Source organism: Oryctolagus cuniculus, chromosome 6 (genome assembly GCF_964237555.1).
Source record: "Oryctolagus cuniculus chromosome 6, mOryCun1.1, whole genome shotgun sequence".
NCBI lineage: Eukaryota > Metazoa > Chordata > Mammalia > Lagomorpha > Leporidae > Oryctolagus > Oryctolagus cuniculus.
The window spans coordinates 127,967,980-127,985,508 of record NC_091437.1 but is presented as its reverse complement, the minus strand read 5'-3'; the positions used below and the strand labels follow the sequence as shown (position 1 = coordinate 127,985,508).

The following is a 17,529-nucleotide window of genomic DNA, read 5'->3' as shown; positions in this document are numbered from 1 at the left end:
ACTTCAGCAAATGGACTTGAAAAGGGGGCTCCAGCCAGCGCCGTGGCTCACTAGGTTAATCCTCCGCCTTGCGGTGCCGGCACACCGGGTTCTAGTCCCGGTCGGGGCACCGGATTCTGTCACGGTTGCCCCTCTTCCAGGCCAGCTCTCTTCTGTGGCCAGGGAGTGCAGTGGAGGATGGCCCAAGTGCTTGGGCCCTGCACCCCATGGGAGACCAGGAAGAAGCACCTGGCTCCTGGCTTCGGATCAGCGCGGTGCGCCGGCCGCGGCAGCCATTGGAGGGTGAACCAATGGCAAAGGAAGACCTTTCTCTCTGTCTCTCTCTCTCACTGTCCACTCTGCCTGTCAAGAAAAAAAAAGGGGGGGGGCTCCATGATGGAACGCTTGGGACAGCTTTCCTTACCACCCCCCTCCTTGGAGCATTTATGAAGCCCATAGGCTAGAGCCGAGACTCCATCAAGTGTCCCATGAACCAGGCTTTCGGTGGTATTAGCCTAAAGCAGGACGTATGTGGCTTAGTTTGTTTGGGCAGCGATATCAAAACACCACAGCTTCAGCCACTCAGACAACAGAGCTTATGTCTCATGGTTCTGGGCGCTGCGAAGTTCAAGATCAAGGCTGTGGCAGACGTGGTGTCTGGTGAAGACCCACCTCCCACTGTCGACCTTTTCAGCGTCACCTCTCTGGGGTCACGTTCATAAAAGGCACTGGTCCTGGTCAGGAGGGCTCCACCCTGGTGACTCAGTCACCTCCCAGTGGCTCCATCTCCTAACAACATCACCTTAGGGGTTGGGATTTCAACAGATGAATTAGGACAGACATTTAGACCACAGCAATGCATTTCTAGAGCGAAATATACAGAGAATAGAAATTATCTGAGTTTTCTTTTGTTTGTTTGTTTGTTGTTTTTTTGGTGGGGTGGGTTCTACTCAGAGTCACCAATCACCTACTTCGTGGTGGGGTAAGCATTTGGTGTACTGGTTAGGACATCCCACATTAGTTCAAGTCTCAGCTCCTGATGCCCGCTCCCTGCCAATGCCCACCCTGGGAAGCCGCAGGATGGCTGAAGCAGTTGGGGTCCTGCCCCCCTACAAGGGAAACCTGGATTGAGCGACCAGCTCTGGGCACTCGGGGAATGAACTAGCAGATGGAAGATTCTCTTCTGTTGGCCTCTGATTCTCAGCCTTCTAAATAAAATGAAAACTAAATAAAAACCTTTAAAAATAATAAAATCCAATCAGATCTATAATTAAATTTGTTTAAAGCACATTCATAGTTAATTCTGTGTCTTGGATGAACTCGTTGATGTGCGCTTATATATATATTTTTTTAAGATTTATTTTATTTATTTGAAAGAGTTACAGAGAGATGTAGAGGCACACAGAGAGAGGTCTTCCATCCTTTGGTTCACTCCCCAGATGGCCACAATGGCCGGAGTTGTGCCGATCCGAAGCCAGGAGCCAGGAGCCAGGAGCCAGGAGCCAGGAGCCAGGAGCCAGGAGCTTCTTCCAGGTCTCCCACGTGGGTGCAAGGGCCCAAGATCATCTTGTACTGCTTTCCCAGGCCACAGCAGAGAGCTGGATCGGAAGAGGAGCAGCCGGGTCTCGAACTGGCACCCATATGGGATGCTGGCACTTCAGGCCAGGGCTTTAACCTGCTGCACCACAGTGCTGGCCCACTTGTATGGTTAAGAACTTCAGTGTGGAGCACTCTGCCTGACTCCACACTGGTTTTGCAGCCCTGATGGCCAGGGCTCTCTCACCAAAAATGGGCATTCCTAGGAAACAGGCGAGCACAACTCGGCAGAGCTCCCAGGAGAGCCTGGGAGACAAAGTCACAAATCCCGTACCAGCTTCCCTTGGGGCAGCAGTTCAAGTCCCTGCTGCTCCACTTCCAAAACAGCTCCCTGCAATGGCCTGGGAAAGCAGAGGAAGATGGCCCAAGTGCTAGGGACCCTGTACCCGAGTGGGAGACCTGGAAGAAGCTCCTGGCTCCTGGCTCCTGGCTCCTGGTTTTGCCCTGGCCCAGTCCTGGCTCTTGTGGCCATCTGGGGATAAACCAGTAGCTGTAAGATCTCCCCCTTCCCCTCTAATTCTGCCTTTCAAGCCATCATGGCGGGGTATTGGGATAAGTTTTCAATTAGCAATAATCACACCTTGGATAAACCTCATTGGCTGCTATACTGCCACTGCGCAAAGCTTAATTCTGCCTTTCAAATAAATACATAAATATTTTTTAAATGTATCTATTTATTTACTTGAGAAGCAGAGAGAGCTCCCATCTAGGGTTCGCTTCCCACATGCCCACAATGGCAGAAGCCAGGAACTGGGACTTCATCCGGGTCTCCCAGGCAGGAACCCAATCACCGGCTGCCTACCGGGGTCTGCATTAGTAGGAAGCTGGAGTCAGAGTCGAGCCAGGACTTGAACCATGGCACTCTCACATGCCATGTGGGTGTCCCAAGTGGTGTCTTAACCTCTGAGCCAGACTCCCACCCTTTAATGAGATTCAAGAAATATAGTATGTGTGGGGGCCAGCTTTGTGGCAACTGGGCTAAGTGGCCAAGCGACATGCTGGGATCCCATATGCTGGGTCCTGGCCGCTCTGTTTCTGAGCCAGCTTCCTGCTAACGTGCCTGGGAGCAGCAGGCCCAAGTCCTGGACCCCTGACACCCATGTGGGAGACCAGGATTGAGTTCCAGGCCAAGATCTGGCTATTGCGGACAGTTCTGGAGTGAACAAGCAGACTGAAGATCTCCCTCTACCCCCCCCCCCCATAGATCTACTTTTCAAATAAGTAATTCTTTAAAAAAGAAATAAATGTGACATGTAGCACTTATTCGGATCCTATTCAGATAAAGCAATCATTAAAGTCATTTTTTGAGACAGCTTGGGAAGATTGAACCCAGACAGGATAAAAGGATATTAGATGACATTAAGAAGTTCTTGGAAATGTTAAGTGGAACTAGCAGCATCGTGTTCTGGTTTTATTAAAGTACTCATTGGCTAGAGATAAACCCTGAAGTGTTTACAGGTAAAATGATAGGTCCTCACGGAATCTCACACTCCAGTGAAAGCAAACCAGCAATCAGGACAGAATCACTGGGTGGGTGGGTGGGAGGAACCAAATGAAAACAGCAGAGCAAATGCCGGCAGCAGTGAAGCTGGGTGCTGAGTAGGGGAGTGTCAATGTCCTTATCTCTACATTTGTGTGTGCTTGAAAATTGACCTGAAAGAGGGCCGACACTGTGGCGAGGCAGGCGAAGCCACTGCCTGTGATGCCAGCATCCCATGTGGGTGTCAGCTCGAGTCCCGGCTGCTCCACTTTTGATCCAGCTCCCTGCTAATGTGCCTGGGGAAGCAGCAGAGGATGGCCCAAGTGCTTAGGCCCCTGCACCCACATGGGAGACCCGGAAGAAGCTCCTGGCTTCTGGCTTTGGCCTGGTCCAGTCCTGGCTGTTGCAGCCATTTGGGGAGTAGATGAAAGATCTCGATCTCTCTCTGTCTCTGTCTGTAATTCTACCTCTCAAATAAATAAATAAATAAATCATTTAAAAATTGCCCTAAAAGTGTTAAATGAAAAAAATTTATCATTCCAAATCTTGAGAGTTGGACTAAAGAGTTTTCTGAGTTCAGATCAAATGGAAAAAAGCTGGTTCCGGGCGAGATTCTAAGAGGGTTTTGTGGGGGCAGCCCTGGGGAGCCCCTGCGCACCACACAGCTCCCCCACAGTGGTGCAAGATGCCACTACTCACCCGCCCGCCTCAAGACGGCTCCACGCGGTGGGTGCAGCGCTGTTTATTGGATACGCTGCACTGGCTTCGATAGCGTCTGTCTACGGAGCTAATTAAATCATGAGATTCAAAGCTGTGAGATGGCCCAGTTTACACGCGAGGAGTCCCTTTTGCAAGGCGGCAGCCGCGCAGTGAATTCCCCTCGAAGTCATAATTAGTCATCCGGAGTTGTTCCCAATCAAGTCAGGCCTCTGACAAAGAATTTCCAATTTACTCCAGAACCTTCCCTGGTGGCGAAGCTGTTTATTGGGTCTCTGCATAAACAGATGGGGGGGGGGGGCGAGCAGGAAAAGGCCTCCGGTCTGGCCTGGAAGGGCCTATTTCTCAAGTTCAAGTGTCCAGTTGAAGGGGCTTGCACCAGACTAACAGGGACTGCGGTTCCTCCTCTAACTGTGGCCTCAAAACAGCGGGTCTCTGTGGTAAGGACACAGAGCCCCCTCCTCCCCTCTCCTCTGCCCCAGCCAGGAGCCTGGGGCCAAGCCCATGTGTGCAAGCGCTGCAGGGAACAGCACAGGAGGCTGGAGAAGCTGCTGCACCCAGAACCAGTGGCCCAACATAGCCAGGGCTGGGCCAGGCCGAAGCCAGGAGCCAGGAGCTCCACCTAGGTCTCCCAAGTGGGTGGCATGGGGCCAAGCCCTTGGGAGATCACCTGCTGTCTCCCTGAGTGCGCAGTAGCAGGAAGCTGCATCAAAAGCAGAAGAGCTGGGACTCGAACCAGGCACTCCAATATGGGATGTGGGTGTCTCAGTGGCCACTTAGCTGCTGCACCAACTGCCTGCTCCAGCCACTAGGTTTAGATTTAGACGGCTTTCCCATGAAAACCCTGGCCTGGCCCACCCTAGCCGCTATGATAGCGAGCAGCATTTATCACGCGCTGTATTGCCTCACGTTGTGTTTAAGTTAGGAGGTTGGGAGGACACAGGGTTGGAAAAGCTCCCTAGGGTTTTCCAGCTCCAACCGCAACCAGCAGTTCAAGTCCCTCTGCAACATCCCCGAGTGGCCCTCTGTGTTTGCCTGAATCCCTCCAGGAACACGAGCCAGAGCTGCTGCTTGAAGCCTGCCCTGGAAGAAAACGGAAAAAACCGAGGACCTAAGCGCTGGTGCTGTGGCATAACAGGTTAAGCCACTGCCTGCAGCGCGGCAAACAGCGGAGTTCGGCCGGCTTCTGCCTTCACACTGTCGACACAGCACGGCCCCTCTGCACAGGATTGGCTGTCCCCGTCTCAGAACTGGGAGAAATGCATTTCTGTTCTTTGGTTACTTGTTTCTCTATTTAAGAGGTAGAGGGGAACAGAGAAAGAGAGAGAGAGAGCTCCCCCTCCATTCACTGGTTCACTCCACAAATGAAATTCTTGCGATGACTGGGGCAGGACTGGGCTGGAGCTGGGAGCTAAGAACTCCTTCCAGGTTTCCCAGGTGGGTGTCAGGGGCCCAAGCACCGGGGCCATCTTTTACTGTCTTCCCAGGACACACAGCAGAGAGAGCGATTGGAATTGGAGCAGCTGAAACTCAGGACTCGAACAGGTGCCTATATGGGATCCTGGGGTGGCAGGCAGCGGCTTAACCCATTGAGCCGCAACACCAGCCCCAGGGAAGAGTCTTAGCCCCTGGTTTGACCCTGCTTCATCTCCCAAGGCCGAACTGAGGATCCTTGTCTTCCTTACTGTTTGCTTCCCCTTGGTCCCTTCTGTGGCCCCCTCATTGTCTCACTTTGCCCGTAGCCCCGTTCCCACCATGGTTTGCAGTCTAACCCTCTCCCCCTCCCTTCCTGTACTATTTATAGAAGTCAAGCAGATGATTGCCTTTCAGTTGTCTGCTCAGGTTTGGGCGAGAATAGAAACGGCTCACAAAGAGGCAATGAAATGTGCTAGATCAAAATCATGAAGGCAGACGCCACTCGGGAGGGCTCCCCGCTACCCCAGGGGCCGTGCCACGTGGCCCCACAGCACAGACCCAGGAGGAAAATATGGCTTTCCTGTCTACGACCTCCGCTCCCAGGATCTCCCAGGACCACACAGAACCTCCTGAGAGTGTGTGTGTGTGGGGGGGGGGTGCTGAGAGCAGGAGCCAGGGTGAGGACACGACGGCTCCGGCAACCAGCCGCCGGCACCCTGCTTGGGACACCTTTCCCTCGGTGGACACTGCCAGATTCCTGCGTCTCCTCCCTGGCCTTGGCGTCCCACACCCGTGCTTGTCCTGTACCTGGGGTAACTCTCACACTGCTGATCCCCTTTCTCCTCTTTCTTCTCTGGAAGCCAGAATCCCTGCCCGCTCCACCGCCGTCCGCCTCCAGCAGCTGCCCCTGAGCCAGGGTGTCCTGCAGGCCTTCCTCTCTCCACCGGGTCTCAGGCTGCGCTCTCCCCCCAAAGCCCTCCGTGCTTCCCGGGAGGGGTGGTCCAGGGTCCTCTCAGGTTCTCAAACGCTCCAGAACAAGCCGTCAGGGTAGGGAGCTGACCCAGTGCTTAAGACACCGCTTGGGATGCCAAGACCCTACTATATGAGAGTCTTGGTGGATTCCTGGCTTCTGGTTCGGATTCCAGCTTCCTGCTAACACACCTCCCCAGGTGCCTGCAATGGTCAGGCCTGGGCCAGGCTGAGGCAAAGAGCCAGGAACTCCATTTGGGTCTCCCATGTGCGTGGCAGGAACCTAAGCACCAGGGCCATCATCTGCTGTCTCCCACGTGGGTTAGCAGGAAGGTAGATTGGAAGCACAGAGTAGCCAGGTCTCGAACCAGGCACCTTATATCAGATGCAGGCATCCCAAATGGTTTAATCCATTGTGCCACAATGCCACTCAAGGTGTCCAGTAACTGTTGCCTCCACTTGGTCCACTCTTAAATTCTCAATAGATCAAAATAACCAACCAAGAATGTCAGGGAGAAAAATGAAAGAGTTTCCCAACTGAACCGCCACCACCACAATAAGTTATTTAAAAGAAAATAATCACCGGGGAAAAATAGAGATTTCAATTAGTTGCCACTCACCCAAAGAGTTCACACTGTGCAATGTATGTGGGTCAGGTAGCTTTTATATATTGCCTGGGCCTCTAAAGCCCAGATCACAAAGCTCAGTTAAAACCTATTTTTCCTGAAATAAGGGTTGACGGGTTGCAGCTGAATACAGAAGCTGGGGCAGTGCAAACACTGCGAACCTGAGCTCCGGCCCAGTAGCAGCCAACACCACCGTTCGTCACTCTCCCCATGTTTCCGCCAGTGGCTGAGCCCGCCGCACTCGCTGTGGTGTGCGCTCCCCATCCCACGCTGCAGGCCCTGGATTGCTTACTCAGTGGGCCAGGATTTCAACTTGACTCTTGCAAACCCCAAAGTCTCCATGCTTAACCTCTGCTTTCTCCTGTCTTGTGCAGCATCCCAGGTATTTTTCTTTTTTAAAAAATTGTTTATTTGAAAAGCAGAGTTATAGAGAGAGGGACACACACACACACACACACACACACATCTTCCATCCAATAGTTCACTCCCTAAATGGCTGCAATGGTCAGGGCTGGGCCAGGCCTGAGCCAGGAGCCAGGAACTTCCTCAGGGTCTCCCATGTGGGTGCAGGGACCCAAGCACTTGGGCCATAATTTACTGCCTCCCAGGATGCACATTAGGAAGTTAGATCGGAAGTGGAATAGCTGAGATTCCAACCTGTATGGGATGCTGGCACCACAGGCAACCCACTAGGCCATGACGGCAGCCACTCAGGTATCTCAAACCTATTATAATTCATTCCCATCACCCTTAGCAAAATTCCCAGAATCCTTCCCAAATGAAACAAGGTCAGGAAACAAAACTTAGGGTGCTCATCCATTACCATTTTACATGAAATTCCACTGGCATCTACAGCATGTTTCCCAACCTTACACTACTGGGAATTTGGATGGGATAATTCTTTGTTGCAGGACCATTCTGTGCATTATTAGGGTGTTTGGTCGCCTTTACCTACTAGACACCAGCAACATCCCACCCAGCCCACTCTGTCTCCAACACTGTCTCCAGACATTGCCCAGTGTCCACACGGCAGGTGGGTGAAGCCACACCCAGGTGAGAACCACTGATCTAGACGTCCAGGCCATTGGCATGGCCTGTGTCTCCTCCCTGTCTCCCTCACTCCACCTCCTATGCCCGCCCACATGCGCACTTTGAAGTGTCAGGTCGGAAACTCTCACAATGGGACAGGCAGGAAGAGCATGGCCGTGAAGGATTCGGGGAGAAGCAATGCTTAAAAGTTGGGTAGGCTGGCAGATGGCTTCAGGTTCAGAGATCCTCAAATAGGTCAGTATTTTCTTGACCAAAAAAAAAAAAAGGTTAACTTTACCTCCCTTGGAGCCAATCTGTTCATTCTACGCAAAGTGCATTCCTGTTACATTGCTAGTGAAGGTCATGGTTGTGAAGACTCTGCGCAGCCTAAAAACGCTCCTGACAACCTAGAAAAGAAGCTTAAACAATTGTTGGAACACTGTGATGGCAACTAGAGTGACAGGAGTGACAGGATGAAGGTGGCAGAGTTGTGGGCGATGTTTTCCTCCTTGTGCTAAATTTCCTATGGTGTAGGTGGGCATTTGACACAGTGGTTAAGACACTGCCTGGGATGCCCAAATCCCAGAGCAGAGCGCCTGGGATCCAATCCCGGCTCTGCTCCTACAGCAGCTTCCTCCCAGTGTGCATCCTGGGAGGCAGCAGATGATGGCTCCAGTCCTCCTGGCCTTGACACCCACGTGGGAGACGCTGAGTTCCAGGCTCCCGGCTCCAGCCTGGCCCAGCCCGGGTTCTTGCATGCATTTGGGGAAGTGAGCTAGCATAAGGGAGCTCTCTGTCTGAATGTGGCTCTCTGCCTATCAAATAAATCAAACCAAAGCAATAACAATTATTGAGTGTTTTTATGTGCTATTTAATCCTTGTGCATCTCCATGAGGTAGGATAGATCACCACCATTTTACGAAAGCCTAAGGCAAAACTTAGGCTCAGATGGTTAAGCAGCTCGCTCAGTGTCACACGGTTAGTAGCTGGTAGGGCTGAGACCAGAGCCTGGTGCAAACTGCTACCTACGAGAAGTTCACTACTTTGACACCACTCTGAACAACTAACTGGCTTGCCCTCGGTGCATGATGATGGTGAGCCAACCACCGGAATCCACCTCTTCATCCCAGAGCCAGAGGGACAGTCCCTAACCTGACAAGCCCCCAGGGTCCCTCCTTGATGCAATATGTAATATAATACATGTGATATCATATCATATCAGTGTAATATAAGGCTCTTCCCCCCGAAGCCCATTTCCTTCAGAGTCACTGCTCCTTCTCCTCGTCTCATGTACCTCCATACCCTCGTATCCCCAGCTTCCTCGACTTCATTGATTGATGCCCAGAACATCATCTGTAATGAATACTCACTCTGGTTTTCACCACTGAGTCACCCGCACACACACAGACCTCACACTGGCCCGCCTGGCCCTTGCGACCTAATCCTGAGCCACCTCCCTCCCTGGGCGTCTCAGGCTGCAGCCACCCGGGTCTCCCCACTGTCCCAGGAACACCACCCCGCACACTCCCGGCTTGGAGACGATGCACTCTCCCCTCCTTCTGCCTCCCTCAGTTCTCTACCCGCACACTCCTCAAAGAGCGTGCGTGCTCTGCCCTTGCCCCAGATGAGCTCATTTCGTCGTCAGCAACCCCATGAGGCAGGTCCTGTTGTTAGGTTGTGCCCATGGGGCCGGCGCTGTGGTGTAGCGGGTAAAGCCACCACCTGCAGTGCCGGCATCCCATGTGGGCAACGGTTCAAGTCCCGGCTGCTCCACTTCCGATCCAGCTCTCTGCTATGGCCTGGAAAAGCAGGAGATGAAACAAGTCCTTGGACCCCTGCACCCACGTGGGAGACCTGGAGGCAGCTCCTGGCTCCTGGCTTTGGATCGGCACAGCTACCACGCTTGCGGCCAACTGGAAAGTGAACCATCAGATGGAAGACCTCTCTCTCTCTCTCTCTCTCTCTCTCTCTCTCTGCCTCTGCCTCTCTGTAACACTGCCTTTCAAATAAATAAATCTTAAAAAAGAAAAAAAAAAGAAAAAAGTTGTGCCCATATGAAACTGACACTCCTTGGCAAATAATTTGATGATAATTACACAAAAGTAATTTTTTGTGGTTCAATCAAGAGTATCTTTAGTTTATAGATGAAGAAATTAAGGCTTAAATATTTTGGCAGGGCCGGCGCCGCGGCTCACTAGGCTAATCCTCCGCCTAGCGGCGCCGGCACACCGGGTTCTAGTCCCGGTCAGGGCGCCGGATTCTGTCCCAGTTGCCCCTCTTCCAGGCCAGCTCTCTGCTGTGGCCAGGGAGTGCAGTGGAGGATGGCCCAGGTGCTTGGGCCCTGCACCCCATGGGAGACCAGGAAAAGCACCTGGCTCCTGGCTCCTGCCATCGGATCAGCGCGGTGCGCCAGCCGCGGCGGCCATTGGAGGGTGAACCAACGGCAAAGGAAGACCTTTCTCTCTGTCTCTCTCTCTCTCACTGTCCACTCTGCCTGTCAAAAAAAAAAAAAAAATATTTTGGCAGAGGTCACAATTAGAAAGTGGCAGGCTGGCCTCAGTTTTAGACATCTTTCACCCTAACGCCCAAATCCCAACCGTCTGAACTGTACCACTGTGTCCCTGAGATTGCCACTATTTCCTTCTTGGAGGTTTTGTTCTTCCTTTGTCCGGGAACAAGCCACGCCCTCTAGGAAGCTGGTGCGCACACATGGAACCCCTGTGGAAGCCGGGGGCCCTTGGGTCAACATGGGTGCCGCCTTCCTGCTGCGGCTCCCAGCAGGTGCGCTCTGCCCAGCAGAGGATGCGCCCTCACGGACGACATCTGCACTTCCCGAGAAGTGAAGAGCAGCCGCGAGCTCTCGGGGGTTGGATGCCTTGTTGAAAAATGGAGAAACGACTCGGACACCAGGGAAGGGAAAACAGAGAACTAAGAAAACATTTAAGTCCGCTGACGTCCCTCTCACTGGTTAGCTGACACCTCCTTAAGCAGTAGGCCGGGAGCCCAGGTTGGGGTCGGGGTGGGGTGTCTCTGAGTCAGTAGCAAAGGGTGCGATGGAATTAACAGACAGCGAGGGCCCCCAGGGAGCACCAGCCACAGCCATTCACCCGCATCTGCCCACCCCCGGCCTGTGTGGCGTCTGAGGCCAGATGCAACCCAGGTTTGATTTTGTTGACATCATGTTGAATACCACCCCGCACTGATGTGAATCAGTGAGTTCACCAGATAGGAAAAATCTCAGAAAAAAAGGGGCCCCCAGCCTCTGTTTCTGCTTTCGCAATATTACTTGCATTTGGGTCTATTGGATATTACTCTTTTTTCTAAATAAATTTATCTGTTTATTTATTTTGTTTGAAAGGCAGAATGACAGGGAGAGAGGGAGAGGAAGAGAATCTTCCACTCACTGATTCCAGCACCAAATGGTTCCAGGACAAAGTCAAGACCTGTAATTCCATCCGGGTCTCCCACACGGGCGGCAGGGGCCCAAGGACTTGGGCCGTCTTCTGTTGCCTTCCTTGGTGCGTTAACAGGAGCAGGTTTGGAAGGAGAGCAGCCAGGACTCAAACCAGAACTCTGACACCTGATTCCAGCATTGCAACATCACCCTCCTCTCCCTCCCCTCACAATTCTTTATGATCCTATCTTTGAGAGTTTCTCTTTAAGATTTGTTCACTCATTTGAAAGTCAGAGTTACACAGAGAGAGAAGGAGAAGCAGAGAGAGAGAGGTCTTCCATCCACTGGTTTACTTCCCAATTGGCTGCAACAGCCGGAGCTGCGCCGATCCAAAGCCAGGAGCCAGGAGCTTCTTCCAGGTCTCCCATGTGGGTACAGGGACCAAGGATTTGGGCCATCTTCTACTGCTTTCCCAGGCCACAGCAGAGAGCTGGATGGGAAGTGGAGCAGCCAGGACTCAAACTGGCATCCATATGGGATGCTAACACTGGAGGCAGCTGCTTTACTTGCTACACCACAGTGCCGGCCCCGAGAGTTTTAAGATCTTCAGAGTCTCTCTTGTCCCACAGAGAGTCAGCCCAGAAGCCCGTCCCTCCAGGTGGCTGAAAATGCCAGTCCGCAGAGGAGCCACCTCAAGTCAAACCAGTCGCTTTGTTTTACGACAGATGACTCTGACTGCTGTGAAGAGCCTGGTCCGGGAGCACGGAGCACGGAGAACGGAGCTGCGCGAGAGCCCCCTGCAGTGGTCCCAGTGTGCGATGGGATGGTGCGTGCGTGGCGGGGCCTGGAAGTGCAGCCGAGAGGGAGATGGACAAGAACCGGCTCAGGATGGATTCCTGAGGGAGCTTCTATGGGTGAGCCGGGCAGGTGCCCTGGGAGCTCCACGGGATTGGCTCCGCTGGGGAGCTCCTTGAACCCGACCTGTAACGTCCTTCTCCACTGGATGATTCTCAGATCTGATACAGAAGAGCAGTGCTGTAGTCACCACACGCCCCACCTACGTGGTCTTCTTAGATCCTCATCACAGCCCTGGGAGGCACAGATTATTTTTCCTGTTTCACAAATTAGGAAATCCAGGCTCAGAGAGTTTGAATGATTCATTCAAGTACCAGTTCAAAGTAGAATCAGCTTCAAATTCAGCTCTTCTACCTCTAAAACCCATCTGTTTCCTCCAGGAGAGACTTGACAACCTCTGAGCTTTGTGCCAAGGGATCATACAGTTGAGACGAATAAAATCAGTGCTGCTACTTTTAAATAAATAACTATTCCTCTTCTCTGTCCCTCTGCCTGTCAAGTAAATAAATAAATCTTTTTATTTGATGTAGTCATTAAGATGCTGTTTGAAGGGCCAGCGCTGTGACATAGCAGGTAAAGCTGCCGTCAGCAGTGCCGGCATCCTATATGGGTGCAGGTTCAAGTCCTGGCTGCTCCACTTTCGATCCAGCTCCCTGCTGATGGCCTGGGAAAGCAGCAGAAGATGGCCCAAGTGCTTGGGCCCCTGCACCTGTGTGGGAGACCTGGAAGAACCTCCTGGTTTCAGATAGGCCCTCCTCCGGCCATTGTGGCCATCTAGGGGAGTGAACCAGTGTATGGAAGTCCTCTCTCTCTCTCTCTCTCTCTCTCTCTCTCTCTCTCCCTCTCTCTCTCTCTGTAACTCTGCCTTTCAAATAAATAAATAAATCTTGGGACACCTACATCCCATATCAGGGTCTCTGGATTTAAGTTCTGGCTCGACTTCGGATGCAGCCTCCTGCTGATACTCACCCTTGGAGGCAGCAGGTGATGGCTCGAGTGCTTGGTCCCTCCCCCTCACATGGGAGACCAAATTGAAGTTCAGACTCCTGGCTTCAGCGTAGCCCAGCCCCAGCTATTGAGTCATTTGGGAAGTGAACCAGTGGATGTATGATTTCTGTCTGTCTCTCTGCCTTTCAAATAAATAAATCATTTAAAATACATTGTGACACAGGGAACATAAACTATAACTGAATGAGAGTTGAGACAACTACCCAGGAGGAGGAGGAGAAGGTGGGTAGGAGATATTTAAAAATCAAGTCTCCAGGAAACAAAAAAAAAAGGGGGGGGGGCGGGGCTGGCTTGTAGCATTTGCTAGTGTAACCAGCACGCCAGGGCTAAAGTCAGGACACCCTGAGCTCAGAGCTGGGAAGAGATGCCCACAGCTGACTCCTGGGAATTGGTCTAAGCCACCTCCAGCAGTCCGTTGTGATGGTCCCTGATGCCTTTGGAGAAAAATCTTCAAATACTGTTCACAACTAACAGCGGACCTGATTAAACAGGATTCCCAGGAGCCTCCAGCGCAGATAAGTCAGAGATTAAAACAGCAACAGTCTCTCTTTACCTGTGAGACGCTGCTCAGGCTAGAGCAACCTTACGAGCCACCAGGTATACTTCCCTTATCAAACTACGGATGGACTCGTATCACTTTTATATATATTGTTATAATGCTGGCTTTTTTTTTTTAAAAAAGATGAAAATAGAAACGGTGCTGGGAACACAGAGCATTCAACATTTGCAGACTCTCGCAGGGCAGAGAACGCGAGCAGTCAGACCGAAGCCCTGTCCTGAAAACCTGGAGACTTTAACACAATGACTAAAAACGAAACTCCCAAAATAAATAAATAAATAATGTCCAATAAAAATGAAGCCACAGGGCAGGTGTTGGGCCTCACGGTTAAGGTGCCCGTGCCCTTGGAATGCCTGAGTTCAAGGTCTGACCGCAGCTCCTGGTTCCAGCTTCCTGGGAACACAGAACCCAGGAGGCAGCAGACAAGGGCTCGAGGACCCAAACCGTGTTCCTGGCTTCCGGCTTCAGCCTGGCCCAGCCCTGGTTGTCATCTCATGTGAACCAGCAGGTGGAAGATCTCTCTTTGTCTATATTTTTTTATTTATTTAATTTTTATTTTTATTTAGTTATCTATATTTTTCAAATAGATTTAAAAAAAGATAAATAAGGCTGGTGCCGTGGCTCAATAGGCTAATCCTCCACCTTGCGGCGCCGGCACACTGGGTTCTAGTCCCGGTAGGGGCGCCGGATTCTGTCCCAGTTGCCCCTCTTCCAGGCCAGCTCTCTGCTGTGGCCAGGGAATACAGTGGAGGATGGCCCAAGTGCTTGGGCCCTGCACCCCATGGAAGACCAGGAGAAGCACCTGGCTCCTTCCATCAGATCAGCACGGTGCGCTGGCCACAGCGCGCCGGCCGTGGCGGCCATTGGAGGGTGAACCAACGGCAAAGGAAGACCTTTCTCTCTTCTGTCTCTCTCTCTCACTGTCCACTCTGCCTGTCAAAAAAAAAAAAAGATAAATAAAAATTTTGTAAAAAGGTGAAAATGGAGGCTGGCATTGTGGTGCAGCAGTTTAAGCCGATGCCTGTGAAGCTGGCGACACAAACAAGCTCTGCTTTGAGTCCCGGCTGCTCCACTTCCCACCCAGCTCTCTGCTGATGCATCTGGGAAAGTAACAGGAAATGGCCCCAAGTACTTGGGCCCCTGCCACGCAGGTGGGAGACCTGCGTGGAGTTCCAGGCTCCTAGGGTCAGCCTGGCCCAGCCCCAGCCATTGCAGCCATTTGGGAAGTAAACCAGCGGATAGAAGGTCTCTCTATCTCTCCTCTCTCTGTAGCTCTGCCTTTCAAATAAATAAAATAAATATTTAAAAAAATTTTTTTAAAAAGAGTTAATATTTATGCTGGCTCTAACAAAGAATGTTTCTCTCTGTCCGAAAGCACAAATTAAAGCAAATTTGTGATTTAATTCAATTTCACATAAATCAGATCCCCCCCTGATGACAACCAAATAGTACCAAACTCTGTCAATGGCATATTCCGCAGAAAGAACTACAAAGCAAGCACATTGAGAAGGGCCCACCTCACAGAGCAATTGCGCTTTAACATCCGGAGGCCTGCAGGGCCGGTGCTGTGGCACGGTGGGCTAAGCCTCCACCTGAGGCACTAGCATCCCATAAGGGCACTGGTCCAAGTCCCAGCTGTTCCACTTCTGATCCAGCTCTCTGCTGTGGCCCGGGAAAGCAGTAGAAGATGGCCCAAGTCCCTGGGCCCCTGCACCCACGTGGGAGACTCAGAAGAAGCTCCTGGCTCCTGGCTCCTGGCTTCAGATCAGCCCAGCTCTGGCAGTTGAGGCACTTGGAGAGTGAGCCAGCGGATGCAAGACCTCTCTCTGTCTCTCCCTCTGTCTATCTGTAACTCTACCTCTCAAATAAAATCAATCAATCAATCTTTAAAAAATAAAATCAGAAGGTCAGCAAGAACACAATAACAGTTCTGGCCTCCAAACAGGAGGCTTCCAAGCTCGAATCACTCTTCCCTGGGGAGACGGTGGAAGCCCCACTGGGCAGGTCAGATTTTCACAAAGCTTTTCCCTATGGAGCGTATTAGAGCAAAAAGTGTATGCACGTGGAATGGCTGAAGAAATCCTGTATCCACAGTCTGAAGTCTTCCTTTGTTTAAAACAACCCTCAGTTCCATTATCTGAAGACCAGGCCCAGCCAGGACAGCATTCCGACTTTGGCAGTCACCACGTGCACGGATGTCCTTGGGGTCATGGCCACTTCTTAGGGACAGGAGCTGCATCCGCTCTCCAGGGCTGCGAGCCGGACTCAGGTCTCCTTGCTCCAGTGTCTCTGTCAGCGCAGGGCTCACCAGTGGCCTGCAGGATGCCCAGCTGGAGCTGGGGGGAAGGCCGGCGGGACTAGCCTGGGTTTATCTTCCTTTTGGCCGGAAGCCTCCAGCCCCTGCCCGGACTCGCAGAAGGAGCTGAGAGGCGGTGACCAGATTCCACCCTCAGCAGAGGCCACACACACACACACCACTGGCCATGAGCAAAGAGCTCCCAGGCAATTTTCAAGAGGCCGGGTGGACATCTGGAGCCAGACCTTATCAGGCTCAGCGGAGTCCAGCCCTCCAAGCAGCTCAGTTGTCTAGTTTACCGGCCACTGAACGCAGGAGTCGTCCGTCCAGCCAACCTCAGAGTCCAGCTGTGAAGTGTCTGCCCTCCTCCATCTGCTGCCCAATGCGGGCTCTGGCCCCGGGCAGGTGCGGGGCTGCTTTACCCATTGCCCTGGGTGGGTGGGGGGGGGGCCTGGCCACACACATGGCCACCAGCTATGCTCTGGGCTCCAAGCTCCTGACCGTTTCCACGATGGCTCCTCTGGCAGGCTGTGGCTCTGGGCGCCATCGGTGGACTATGGCCACCAGGGAAACATCGTCTACGGGGTCTCCAGCACTGTTCTCCAGGGTTCATATGGAGTAATGGGGGTGAAGCCACCACACCGGATGGCTGCCTGACCTCAACAAAATCTACCAATGCAGGGCTGGTGCCTTCGACACCAACATTCTGCATGAGCGTTGGTTCAAGTCCTGACTGCTCTGCTTCCGATCCAGCTCCCGGCTAATGAGTCCGGGAAAGCAGCAGAGATGGCCTGAGTGCTTGGGCCTCTGCACCCAACGTGGGAGACCCAAAAGCCGTTCTTGCCTCCTGACTTCAGCCTGGCCCAGCCATTTGCAGATGGAAGATCTCTCTCTCTCTCTCTCTCTCTCTCTCTCTTGTTCTCTCTCTCTGTAACTCTGCCTTTCAAATAAATAAATAAATCAAAAAAAAAAAAAATCTACCAATGCCTTCTACACGCAAAACTCTCTTCCAGGTAGCAGGATTGAGGGATGGGAGGGTGGGCAGGGGGTACAAAGAAGGAAAGAGTGTGGTCCTTGCTTTTAGGGGGGACCACACAGTGCAGAAGGCAAGACCTATGTCTCCTCTTCTGGGTCTGATCACCTCCAACCCGCACCAAAGCATTTAAGTTAAAGCACATTTTGGGGTGAACCATACAAAATTGATTACCCCCCCCAGGCAAAAATGTCAAATGTCGGCACCGTTATTTGGCTCCACCTAATAACCAGTTCTCAGAAAGCCTCTGTTCTGAGCCTGTCTTCATCTGTCTCGGGAACACTCGGGAGCATCCACGACCCTCTCCTGTGCTTGACTGTAAAACGGTCTGAGAGCAGGAAGCTTAGCTCTGTGCATCTCCAGCTAAGCACTGCGTCTCACACCCAGCAGGTGGACAAATGGATGGAAATGCAGTAGAGACATGGATTCACGGTGTATGCAGTCGTATGCATGAGTGTGTGGGTGTGCACGGTGCAGGGTGAGAGGCTGAAGCCCGGGCTCCTGCCTGGGGTTGAGCTTGGGTCTCAGCGGGACACAAAGAGATCACTTTACACCTCGGAGGAGGCCCTGTC

The 17,529-nt window shown here is 52.3% G+C and overlaps 1 pseudogene; it reads right to left on the bottom strand.

The window, feature by feature from the left end:
- Positions 1-2,070: 2,070 nt before the first annotated feature.
- On the bottom strand, positions 2,071-2,200 carry LOC127490816 (U4 spliceosomal RNA; annotated as a pseudogene).
- Between the last annotated feature and the right edge of the window lie 15,329 nt (positions 2,201-17,529).